The 12,636-nt window shown below is 39.5% G+C and overlaps 1 protein-coding gene across 10 annotated transcripts in view; it reads right to left on the bottom strand.

The window, feature by feature from the left end:
• Positions 1 to 7,776, bottom strand: part of per2 (period circadian clock 2) — a 36,813-nt gene extending 29,037 nt beyond the window's left edge. For 9 of the 10 annotated variants that reach the window (XM_084732450.1, XM_084732456.1, XM_084732457.1 and 6 more), the window contains exon 1: positions 7,599 to 7,776. The gene's annotated coding sequence lies outside the window, so the exon portion shown is untranslated. Of the gene's footprint in view, positions 1 to 2,930; positions 3,082 to 7,598 lie in introns of those variants that run through there. The other variant, XM_084732451.1, reaches the window with a different exon arrangement.
• Between the last annotated feature and the right edge of the window lie 4,860 nt (positions 7,777 to 12,636).

Raw genomic sequence — 12,636 nt, 5'->3', positions numbered from 1 at the left:
ACATGAAAGCCACAAGCCCAAGTCTCCATGTGTAACCTCCAGCCTGGCTGTTTTCCAGGGATAACCTCGCTAATCGGTGGCATGCCTTCCTCTCTGACCTGCGATGGAAAAATTCCTATTTCCTCCTCTGACTGATTACACACAGCTCTATGGTCTCCTTAATTCACCTGAGCTCTGTACTGACGTGACTGTTGATTTAACAAAGGTACTCTTGAGTGTCAAGCCTATTCAGGCGCAGACACTTCTTTTACGTAGGCTTGTCCTAGTGTGACGCTCATGTTGTACTGATCTGCCAATGATCTTTAGAAAGTTGTGAGCTTGATTTGTGTGTGAGTATGTGTGTATTAATGTTTGATAGGTAGCTTCACAACAGACAAATGTAGCTGACTGAAGGGGGAAAAAATGAAAGCCTGATGATGTTAATGATATTGATGCAAACCTCTTGACAAACTTACGGCCAAATGTTTAATGTTGTCTCTCCTTATTAAGGGATCACTGAAGCATTTTAAAACACTGGATTTGGCAGCATGCCTGTTTGTTTTAATAATGTTTTATTGAACATTTTATAGTATAATGGTCTTATGGCCTGAGAAGCTCATCCTGCTCTACCTTCCATTTACAGGTCAGAGCTTCAGCTCAACTGTCGGGTCTCTCCAACGACATGAGCCAAAGCAATGAAGCAATGTTCTCAAAAGCAGTGAACAAGCATAGCCAGATTATATTTCACAATTTGGTGATTTGAGATCTGTTTAGGTGTTAAACTAGACACATAAAAAACTACCACTGGAGCAAAAATGACTCAAACTCTAGCAATTCTAGAAATACTAGGTAAGATATAGAAAAGTAGGAGAGTGGACTCACAAATTTGATGACTTTTGACTCTACAAGGTCAAAAAAGACTTACAACTGCACTTCGACTTCAACCCCAATAATTTATGGCTTCACTTGGACTTCAGACCTTTGTCTTGAAAATTCTTGACACCTTCCCCCAAGCCCAACAATTAAGTCAGTTCATTTCCTGAATCAACTAATATTAACAATATTCACTCCCAGCAAATCGACACTTAATTCCCAAGATCCACTTCGATAGCATCCAATCAAGTTGCAGGAGAGAACCTATGTTATGTTACTGATTCCAAAGATAATACGGTTTCCGCACAAAAACTATGTGATAGTTAAACAAAAACAAAATTCAGTGGCCTATGCAAAACGTGTGGGTCAAAAATGGCAGATGTAGATCCAACAACTTCTAACTTTGCATGACATTTTAAATTGCACAAAGAACAGTAATTTAAGGCTCTGTTGATGAAATGGCTTTACATTTGGTGAAAAGTGCATTTTGACTTTAGAAATAGAAATGCAAAGTTTAAGACTTGACTTGGGACTGACCTCTCTTGACCTTGGACTTGACGTGGAACTTGAGTGCAAAGACTTAAGACTTACTTGTGACTTGCAAAACAATGACTTGGTCTCACCTCTGCAGTAAGGAAAATCAAAAAGACTGAAGTCTGCACTATAAATTATCATTTTATGCAGAGGGGTGACTGAGGAAACAGGTGCAAACTGACTTCCTGATTTTGTATTTAAAAAATCTCTCAGTTACAGACTTTCAGTGTGCTTTTCAGTACAGCCTATGACCAGTACAGTCTGGAATTCAGACTGGCCCATGAATTATGTAACGTGGCACGTAGTGAAATATTTCCATTCATGACAAACCAAACTGTTGACTCTTTCAGAGACCGATGAGTTCTGAATCACCAGAGTGCTGATCCCTGACCTGCGGCAAAGTAAGCCCCCCCCCCCCCAACAGACCTGCTACCGTGCGAACTGGGTCAACATACAGCAAAATGACCGACACCATCAAAAAGAAACACATCAGCAACTCAGGTCTATAGTTTGGAGACCATAAGACAAACTGCAGCAAGGCGTTTGGAGTTACATGCAACAGTTAAGCTTAGCACCGTGGTTAAGCTATTTTCTGCAGACTAAGATAAAAATCCACACTAGAACGCCTGCTATTACACATAATGGACCATCTAACTGAGAGATATTACTCAGCCAACATATTATACATACTGAACATTCTGCAGAAACTGCTGACAGGGGATTTTCTTTGCACAGAGAAGTGTTTTTGGCAGCTAATTTGGCAGCTGCTCTAAGTCTGGTGCAAAGTTGAAGAGCTGACTGATAATGTGGCCGATATTCATAAAGTCCAAAAGTTCACTAGGTATAAGCCACAGTAACTGCAAGACATTCACCTTATTATATTGCTATGACATCAAATCTGCTGGCTCGATTCCAGCAGATCTTTTGGTCGGTGAGACCAAAGAGAGATAAAGAGAGAATATTTAAACATAGATCCTGCAGTGATACTGCAGTCACGCCAGCACTGCCTGGCCCTTAAAAGAGAGCATCAAGTGAGAACATCCTCTCTTAAATAAAATGTATGCATATAGAAAAGTTTCATTTTTGCAGCATAGTTTCATACCAATAAAAATACACTGAATTGAACTTTGTCTGCACGAGGCAGACATATAAAGATAAATTGTGCAGCTGCAGACAGATTTTTCCGGGCCTGGCTGAACAAAGTACACGGTGTTCAAATGCAGGGAACAAGCAATCAAATATTGACTTTAGCAAGACTGAAAAATGATTGGGGTGATTTAGTGTGCAGGTCTAGTTCATTTCTATATTTACAGAAACGGAGAAATTACTCAAAATAGAGCAGTCGGTCAAATTAGCACTTGCTTAAAAGACAATTAACAAGTACAGTCAAAAGGCAGCCTGAACAGGGCTTAACAGTAATGTTTCTTTTCATTTGTCCAGTTATTGGTGATTATCAAATAACAACAAAGACTAAAGTTATTGTCATGTTAACCTATGGCTGCAACCTCTATAAAATGTCAGAAAATAGTGAAAAATGTCCATACCACTTTCTCAGAATCCAAGGTGATGTCTTAAAATTTCTTCTTCTGTCAGCTGAAAACGCAAAGATATTCATTGTAAAAGCAGAAAATCTCCATATTTGATAGGCTGAAAACAGCACTTTAATGATTAATTGATTATACTGTAGTTTAATCGTTTAATTCTTGTTTCTCAATTGTGTGGTTGGGCATGTGCCCTGCTGTATGTCCAGTCCACCTCTGCAGTAATGGTTACCAGATGCAACTTCAACATACACGATTATTCTCTCCTTCCCCCCTACCATTAACTAAATCTATTTCATCCTGTTGAGCTGCTGCAGTGAATGAAGTGGAAGGGAGAGTACCGTGGATTTCCTGTGTCGCCACTAAGGAGCCAGTCATCATTTTAAACTGAGTAATCTCACAGAGAGCTTGATGGAGACTCTTAAGCGTGTGAATTTGATGTGATGCCACTTTTCAGGTTTTGCATGATCAATAACCACAGACACTGTCATATTCAAATGTCAGTTAAGATGCTTTTGCTGACTGGTAGCAGATCTAGGAAGCAGTTACATCCAACATTGAGGGAGGTACAACCAGGAACAGGTGGCTAACAAGGCAAGATGAGACACATAACACAATTACAGGTTATATTCCTCCTTTTGGGCCCTTTCAGTCATTTTAATGCAATCACAAAATCATTCTGGCTTATCAAGGGATGAAATAAAATCTTGAGAACATCGTGCTTACTTGACCTTTCTGATTCTTAAGGGAGTTCAAGAGAGACAGTTTTAAAGAAATAACTTTTCTGGTGTAAAAAGGACAGAACAAACCAGTCAGACATGGATTAAAACCATAAAGCAAAGGCTGTAATCAGAGAAGAAAATTTAAAATTTGAGTATGCCTGGTCACTCTGTTATGTCTAGCCACTGCTATGTGGTGGTGAAGACAGTTTTTCTAAACTGGTGGAAAGACAGCCTGTGAAGTTTTCCAAAAAATGTTCTTTTCCAACTTGGTAGAACAGCTGCTCTAAATGAGGGTTTCCTGTGATGACAACAAGAAATACCAAAATTTATGAGTCACGCCAAGTAAGAAACTGACTTGCCACTGAATCTTTCTAAACAGAAGAGATGCAGTTAAATACATAAATCTCTACTACATCTGGGCAGGTTCTGGCAGGTTCAATGTGGAAAAAATGCACTGGTTGCAGCCAGTAAGAGAAAAAAAGACAAGAAATCCAATATTTGGGGTAGAAAAGACATGATAGGACACAAGATTTTTTTCTATAATTGAAACAGTTGATTTTTTCTATCTGTGCTGTACTGAACATGTTTATTTTATAGTTCCAGCAGCACACTGTAAATATCAGCTGGCTTCCTGAGGATTTTATCACTGCTTAGTCAATTAAGTCAGCAGGATGAGATTAAACATGTAAAACTTTGGCCTTGTGCTTGTATTTACTGTGATATGTATCAGTATTATTATTCTTAATAATATATTACATCATAATATTAAATAATAAATTAGGTATCAAACACAGGGCCTTCCAATTCAGGTTCAGGTTCCAGTTTTAAAAACAAAACTCTAACTGTACTTTTTATTTTAAAAAACTTTTATTATTTTATTGTGTGTCCTCACAATGCTCACAATGTTTCTGCTGTTTGACTTTTCTGGAACCGATCTGTAACTCATCTCTTCCAGAGGAAATATTTGGACGGACTTCACATGTGCACCAAACAGGAGAGAATGTATAAAATTCCACATCATAAAATATTCCCAGTCTCACAGTGACATCACAGTGCTCTGATCATATTATCTAATCTGTCACCTCAAACCGTCTTATACAACCACACAGTGGCTGCAGTTTTATAAGTGTGCATCATGCTGGAGGCATTCATTCTATTAATTACAGGGCTTGTACAACTGACTCAGTTTGCATGAGGAATTACATAAGTTTACAATGGGTTCAGACAGATGACAACACTGTATACTTAGTAATCACAGCAGGCTAAAGGGGAGTCTGTCACCTCAGAGCAACTGCAGCACGTGAGGACTCCTGAGATAGTTTCACTCATTCACTGACATGCAGTTGAAAGCAAAGCTAGTAAGTAAACTTTAACTGAGATGATTTTTTTTTTTACTACAACAATTGCTTTGGAAACTCTGGTAAAATGTTAAATTCTTGATTAATTAATAACCTCAAAATTAAACAGTTCCTTGTAGTTTTGGACTGTTTCTTATTTAAGCAAACTTCTTTTACAACTGCTTTTGCTTAGAAATAATTTAGCTCTGAAGCTCTGACATTTACAATTCTGTTGATGATAGATTTTTCATTTTTCTGCAACAGCCTACTTGCAAGAGTAGACTTTAGCCAAAGAAATCTTACTGGATGACTACTGATTACTAAATCCTCTTTGAGAGTATCTTAAAGTGTGTGTATTTGCAAATCTCTTGCCTGACAATCAGGATGTAATATAGCATTTTATCAGTGTATTGCAGCTTTTTTAATGTTATTTTTCTCCTGCTGTGATTTCTCACAGTCACCTGGATTATGGATTATGTGTATGCAAACATAGTTGTTAATATCCAACCCTTAGGGCAACAAGTGCCGTGAGTTTATTCACGTGCAGACATGACTCAGGTTGTTCCTGACCTACATTTATCTTAAATTATTGAAATGGATCAGATGCTGTACCTTTCAAGACCACCAAAGGATTTATCCATTTTCCTAGAAAGCTAAAAAAGAACAGTAATGTTCATATTCAGAATGAGATAAAACTGTTACATTGCAGAGGGAAGATAAGGTTTGCCATTTTTGCCTAGAATTCCTAAGCCAGAGTTCAGATAGTGAGCTTTACTTAGAGCCACTGTCAAGAAAAGATAGTCAGCGTCCACACAAACTGCTGCACAGATGCTATGGGGCACCTTTCCAATTTGAAATACTTTTAAAATCGTTTGTTTTAGAGAAACCATTTGTATACTGTAAACATGCTGAAACATGATCTACTTTGAGATCATTCCTCAAGTCCTTGAATTAAGTTTGCCTGACAACAGGTTAGAGGAAAAAAGGTCACTTGCAAGCACCTCCTCTCATGGCGAAATTGGCTGGGAAATATGTTCCCGGCATGGTGCCAAACTTTCCGCTACAGCAGTAAGATAAACTGGTATAAATGACTTCTCCCAAACTTATGTGCGTCAGACATTCTTTCTCCGCCCACTACAGCTAGCAGACCTGCTACTGATATACTGCATGGTGCTGGACTACCTAAATCACTGTTGAATTAAATTCAATGTTTAAATGCATAATACTGACTGTTTTACCAAAAATGCTATTGCATACTGCCAGCTTTAATATATCCAGGCAACATTTGTGTTACCAACAGCTGAATTTTGAAATGCTTCTTACTTAAGTTGGCTTTATGTTCCTTAAGGCAAAGTCACAGCCTAAACTCAAAGTCATAGCTTCTAACCATGAGCAAATATGGCATGATTTTTAAATCATCTGTGCATGTCCTCTATTTAGACTGGCAACAGCTGCATCAATAAATGAACATTAAAGTAAAACATACTCAATTACAACTACTCCATCCAAGCTCTGTCAGCAAAAGCAAAGTACAGTGTTAGGAGTCAAATGCAATCTGATATCAGAACTAAATGTTCTCCCACAAGAAAGTTAAATCATTGAAACACTAACCAGCAAAGAGTGTTTCAGTTATGCGAATGATTTTATTTAGTTTTAAGTCCAACAACAACTTTGCATCCAGAGTATTGAAGGTATTTGAGGGTAAACCAAGCTGTCACTTTGCCTGCAGTTTATCATCTCAACAAAATCACCTGTATGGCTGCAGCTACACCTGAATAACCACATCATCCAAATGCTATGTAGTCTACAAGTACATTTTCACACAAAAGTAAATACTTCAGCTACAGTATCACAAAATTATACTGTAGCTGACTAACAGTAGTTGCTTTCCATCTCTGCCATAGACAGCTTCAACATAATGGTCAAAACAAATAATGAATGAATGCTCTCAGAAGGCAACGCATCCTTTATATAACGATTATTCCCTCATGGCAAACTATGCAAACCGCCTGACCTAAGCATCGCAGCATGCAGGAGAGCCTTGGCTCAAATTCTCTCTTCGGTGCAGCGTATGAACTTGTGCCATGTGCTGCTGCAGCGGACTCTTTATGTAAGGCGTTATGCCTTACTGAGTTTTCATGTGACACCGACACCAGAAAGCACGCCTATGACGCGCCATATGGGACTCGACCAGTTATTCCTGTCAGCACTAACTTACACTTTTAACAGCTCTGCAGCATATGGCTTCATACGGTTTCACTTTTACTGCATTATGCATCCACCCTCCTTATGTAAATGTACGTATCTTTAACCTCAAGTCACAGGTGGTACTTTTCTGCATGAAGGGGTGATTTCCTTTACGGGGTTGAGTCACGTCCCCGCTGCCTGTCATGTGGGCAGGGCTGGTGGCCTGCTGTAGTCTACTGACCGGGATTGACCCTCACACTGACACAGTTATGCAACTTTGATGCTTCACACCGATATATAGTAGCATTTTGTCCATTTAGAGGACATCTGCGTAGCGGTGGTAACCTCATCTGTCACATTTAAAAACGCCTTAATGACACCGATAAAGCACGTAACATTTCACACATAAATAAAACTCCACCAACCTCACAAATCGCACATCTTCTCTTGATTCCCAGTGAAATAAAGCCTTGTGTTTTTGGAGCTCTATAATGGTTGAATCCCAGTTAGAAAAGATGTGGTATACGGGAACCGCCGGTCGGTCCTCGGCTGGTCTGACACACTGCTCTCTCCTCGTTCAGTTTGTCAGCTCACCGGCTCCCTGCCCCGCATCTCCAGCACAGGCAGTGACCTCATTTCGAGCTCCTCCCCGAGCTCCTCCTCCTGCTTTTCGCCTATTGGCCCAGAGAGCCGTCAGTCTAGACGCCACGGCGCTCTGACCCAATAGGCGCCGCCCGCCTCCACGTGGGCGGTGGCGGTAACTGCCGCTCCGCGCTGCCATTGGCCGCCCGTGTTGTCAGTCCTTTTACATAAGGGTGTCACCGCTTTCACGTGGAAACCCACGGCTTCCTCCGGCGTGAAAGACGAAGCTAGAGCCAGTCACTACGACGCAGCTGCCGGTGAATGAAGCGGTGCCGATGGTTGGCTCTCAGCGGCTTATCTAAACGGTTATACAAGTGTGTGTGTAGCCAATGTGGGTGAACCGTTTGCTGCGCAGTCATTCACGTAAGCATAAAAAAGTTCCTTGACTCACACAGAAAATGTGAAATGAGGTGTCTTTGATCGTGGGTGTTATCTAATTTATACTCATCCTTACATAAAAACGTTGCAGTGATGCTGCAGTTTTGTTTTTGCGGCTACATAGCGTCTGATATATGCTGTGATACACAAACACATCTTTGTTATTAGTAAATTAGAGTTTACAGTTTCCCCAAGTGTTGTATAAGTGTTGTTTTTGCAGGTACATTGCGTCTAATATATGCTGTGATACATATAACAAACCCATTTTTCTCAGATATGTTGCAGAGTTGTGTTCTGTCCCATGCCAGAGCTGCGTGCAGCATAGCTGTGCAATATAAGTGATGTTTTTTTTGCAGGTATACTGCATCTGATATGTTGTTATAGATACACATAATAAATACACTTTTTGTTGTTGATATTTAATTCTTATTTGATTTTACAGTCTCCAAGAATGAAAATATGTTTAAAAGATTGATTCTGTTCTATACCAGAGCTGTTTGCTTTGTACAGTGTTGGACAAATAAAAAAAAGACAACTAGACCATTAAATTCAGAGACAAAACGCTCTATCAGTCAGCCAATATTATCAGCTCAGTACTGGTCCTTAGCACAGCTATATTGGTCTATATTGGTATCTGTATATATACTGTGCAATATATTTAGTATGTTTTTAGTTTTATAGGCAGAATTGTATTCATATTGATCTTTTTTTCTTAAATTGTGTCATTATATATATTATAGATATCATGCACAAACACCAGTCAGGCAATGGATCAATGAGTCAGGCAGACTGGACTAACATATTAAACTAAAAAAAAAACCTTTGCCTTCAACTAAGTAACTATAGGATGAGGGGTGGGGGCAGGTTAACAAGGGGGGTGTATTTTGGTCATTTTGCTAAGAAAAAGTTTTGGTACTGGACCTCATCAGGCAAACCAGGTCTAGTACCGAAACGTTGCAAACGTTGCCATCTATCTATCTATCTATCTATCTATCTATCTATCTATCTATCTATCTATCTATCTATCTATTTAATGTTTAAAAGCATGTGGAAAAAGTATATTTAAAGTATAGTGTGCATGTTAATTAGTCATTGCCAAAACTAAAAATAATGTGGACTGTAACATTAATTTAGTCTAATTTCAGTAATTTTATTCTCACAACTGAATGTCTGGGATGGTTTTACATTCTGGTCCTCTGAGGAGACAGTCAAAAGTCAAATTGTCCCCCTAGTGGCTGGTTTTGGCCTCACACCCACTAGCTGCTGGTCAAACCAGCTGACATATGTGAATTTACGACCTGCCTGGTGACAGATGCCAACATTCATTACCCAAATTATGCAGTCTAATGGTGCATTGTGGAATGTGTTTAACGTCCCTCAATTAGTCTCGTCTGTGTTTATACTTGAACTGTGTCATTATTGCTACACATCCTCTTTGTAATAACATGTATCACATGCCGCCTAAAAAAGTCTGAAACTTGTTGCTATGGAGCAGCTGCTATAACAAGTCCTATTTTTGTTCTCATTGCTACTAAATGCTTGTGTGTTCACTCAACAAAAGCCTGTACAAGAATTTCTCCCTCATTTTGGGGTTTGTTGACCTACTGGGAGCTCTTTACAGTTAAATACCTGAAATGGAATGTACTTAAACAAGCTGCCCCATGGTTAATACTGTGAGCCCAGGTTACAGCTGACTGTATGTTTTATTGACTTTATCAGTATTTATTTTATTTTTTTTTTTAAGTCCATAAAAACAATGAATAGCTATGGGGAGTTATACAATATGTGGAAACACATTGGTCAAATTTATGTGGCAAGTGGTATCAGTTTCTCCCCCTGCTTTTTTCAAGTTTACATCCATGCTGTGTACCATCCATCCATCCATTTTCTGTAATTGCTTATTTCTAAAGGGTCGTGGGGGGCTGGAGCCTATCCCAGCTGACATTGGGCGAGAGGCGGGGTTCACCCTGGATCATCGCAGGGCTGACACATAGATACAGACAACCACTCACACTCACATTCACACCTATGGGCAATTTAGAGTCACCAATTAATCTAGCATGCATGTCTTTGGACTGTGGGAGGAAGCCGGAGAACCCGGAGAGAACCCACGCAGACACGGGGAGAACATGCAAACTCCACACAGAAAGGACCCGCGCCTGGGGGATTCAAACTCAGGACCTTCTTGCTGGCAATGCTAACCACTGCACCACCATGCCGCCCTTACCCACTGACAGTACTACAAATTTAAAATGTGAATTCAAAGGTCATTATTAAATAGTAAACAGTTGTAAACTATAAGCCCACAAGGAAGTGTTGGTTACTAAAAAGAGAGATTTTGGGTGGAATATCACTTGAAGTTACACAGTCATAACTTGCATATCTGGTTTTTTTTTACTTGGTTTTATTCCCACACAAACAATGAATAACTATGGAGGTTGTGCATGTGTGGATAAAACATTGGTCAGATTTTTGTGGCCACTGATAAAAACTGATTTCTTTGTCTCTTTTGTCCAAAATATCAAGGTCTACACCTGATGTTGCAGTCTCCAAAAAAATACTTTGCTGTGTGACCTCATTTTGGCGATCTGCTTTGTCCACTGCAACTACAGCAAATTCAATATGTGAATTAATTAAGTCAATAGTTAATAGCAAAAACAGTTACAAACAAAAACACAAAGGTCACTATTAAATAGTAGACAGTTGTAAACAAATACACATTTCTTTGTGATGAAGCAAAGTTTTAAGCCTACAAAGGAGTGTCTGTTACTAATAAGTCAGATTTGGATTAGAATTTCATTTAATGTTTCAAATCAGTGATAACTTTTGCAAGTTGAATATCTTGCTTTATTTGGACTTGACTGACTTGACTTGACTTTGACTGTATTCCCAAATAAACAATGAATAACTCTGTAGGGTTTACAGTGTGTGGAAAAACATTGGGGAAGTTTATGTGGCCAGTGATATCAATCTGTTTCTTAGCCTCTTTTGTCCAAAATATCGAGGCCTACATCTGATGTTTCTCTCCAAATAAACAACATGCTGTGCTCTTATTTTGGCAGTCTGCTTCATCTACTGTGATTACAGCAAATTTAAAACTTGCATTAAAAGGTCAATAGTGAACAGGAAATACAGTCATAAACACAAGTGACAGTTCTTTGTGGAAAAGCAATCTTTCAAGCTTGCAAGGGAGTGTGTGGAATTATCATTTAATAATACACAATGATAACGTCAGTAAATTGCAGCTCTGTGTGATAACTCTGCATCGATAACCAACAATGAACCATAAAGGAGACTTGGTGCATTAAAATGAAATCAGAAAATATCTCTATTCCTATTCTTAATACCTCCCTCTGCCTTTTTTCAAATACCCTGGATAGGTCTCCAGTCTATCACAGGACTAATTTATTTATTTAAATAAACTAATACATGTAGATACACAGCTACATTTACACTCACACCTATACACACAAAAGAGGATTTAACTCTATATATACTGCAGGAGGTATAACGCATGACCCAAAAACAAAACTGCATCTGGCTTTTAACCAGTCATTCATTTCCATACTGACACACTGGTGAGAAATTATATTTCTCACACAATCCTGACCTCCGTTCACACATTGACTGAACTGCTGTGACACTGTCGTACCATCTGCACTACGCAGAAATGCATTAAATCAACTGAATATTAATATATGGAAACGAGTCAGTTGTAATAAATTGTCACTTCAAATTAATGCAAGATTCAAATTTTAGTTTCACTGGCATTGAACAATAAATGTGATGATTTGCCCTGCTGTTATACACTGATCAGGCATAACATTACAACCACTGACAGGTGAAATGAATAACAATGATTACATCTTCATCACGGCACCTGTTAGTGGATGGGATATATTAGGCAGCAAGTGAACATTTTGTCCTCAAAGTTGATGTGTTAGAAGCAGGAAAAATAGTCATAGGTGGCCAACGCTCACTGATGCACCTGGGGAGCAAAGGCTGGCCCGTGTGGTCCGATCCAACAGACGAGCTACTGTTGCTCACATTGCTGAGGAAGTTGATGCTGGTTCTGATAGAAAGGTGTAAGAACACACAGTGCATCACAGTTTGTTGCGTATGGGGCTACATAGCTGCAGACCAGTCAGGGTGCCCATGCTGACCCTGTGCACTGTCGAAAGCGTCAACAATGGGCATGTGAGCATCAGAACTGGACCACGGAGCAATGGAAGAAGGTGGCCTGGTCTGATGAAATACGTTTCCTTTTACATCACGTGGAGGCCGGGTGCGTGTGCGTCGTTTACCTGGGGAACACATGGCACCAGGATGCACTATGGCAAGAAGGCAAGCTGGCAGAGGCAGTGTGATGCTTTGGGCAATGTTCTGCTGGGAAACCTTGGGTCCTGCCATCCATGCGGATGTTACTTTGACACATACCACCTA

This window comes from Lutjanus erythropterus, chromosome 12 (assembly GCF_056507025.1).
Source record: "Lutjanus erythropterus isolate fLutEry1 chromosome 12, fLutEry1.hap2, whole genome shotgun sequence".
NCBI classification, from domain to species: domain Eukaryota; kingdom Metazoa; phylum Chordata; class Actinopteri; order Lutjaniformes; family Lutjanidae; genus Lutjanus; species Lutjanus erythropterus.
This window is presented reverse-complemented; position numbering and strand designations above follow the sequence as displayed.